Below are 522 nucleotides of genomic sequence, written 5' to 3'. Positions count from 1 at the left end.
AGCTTGGTAACTCGCAAGGTTCATAACCTTGAGGTCACAGGTTCAAATCCCATCCTCGCAATATCATTTTTTTGCCAAAAAATTTAGGTTTTACTTTCTTAACTAGTAATTTATGCCCTTTTTTCCTCTGGGATGGGAGGAAAAGAAGGGTGAAGATAGAACCACTACACTGTCGTGGTCAACTATACCCAAGCATTTATCCTATTACATTACTTCAGCTTAGGCGGATAGCGGGAATCGAACCCGCGCCTTCTCCTTGGCAAAGAGAAATTTTACCATTCAACCATATCCGCATTTTTTTCGTTTCTGATATGCACGTATATGTGTGCATAACATATGTATGTTATATCATGTCTGGATCATATTTGTGCAGGACGATTCTAATTATCATATTCTAATATTACTATATTAATTATATTAGAATTTAATTTCTAATTCAATTCTTTTTTTCAGTCAAGAGGTTTGACTTTGAACCCTCCCCCCAGTTTTTTTGAGACTTCTCTTTTATTGTATTGAATTTTA

The 522-nt window shown here is 35.2% G+C and overlaps 1 non-coding gene across 1 annotated transcript; it reads right to left on the bottom strand.

Annotated features, from left to right (window-relative positions):
• Positions 1–222: 222 nt before the first annotated feature.
• Positions 223–293, bottom strand: TRNAG-GCC. The gene has a single exon. It is a non-coding gene; the product is annotated as a tRNA-Gly (tRNA).
• Positions 294–522: the final 229 nt, after the last annotated feature.

Source organism: Papaver somniferum, unplaced genomic scaffold, assembly GCF_003573695.1.
Source record: "Papaver somniferum cultivar HN1 unplaced genomic scaffold, ASM357369v1 unplaced-scaffold_25877, whole genome shotgun sequence".
Lineage (NCBI taxonomy): Eukaryota > Viridiplantae > Streptophyta > Magnoliopsida > Ranunculales > Papaveraceae > Papaver > Papaver somniferum.
The sequence above is the reverse complement of the archived record's forward strand: the minus strand, read 5'-3'. Positions and strand labels throughout refer to the sequence as shown.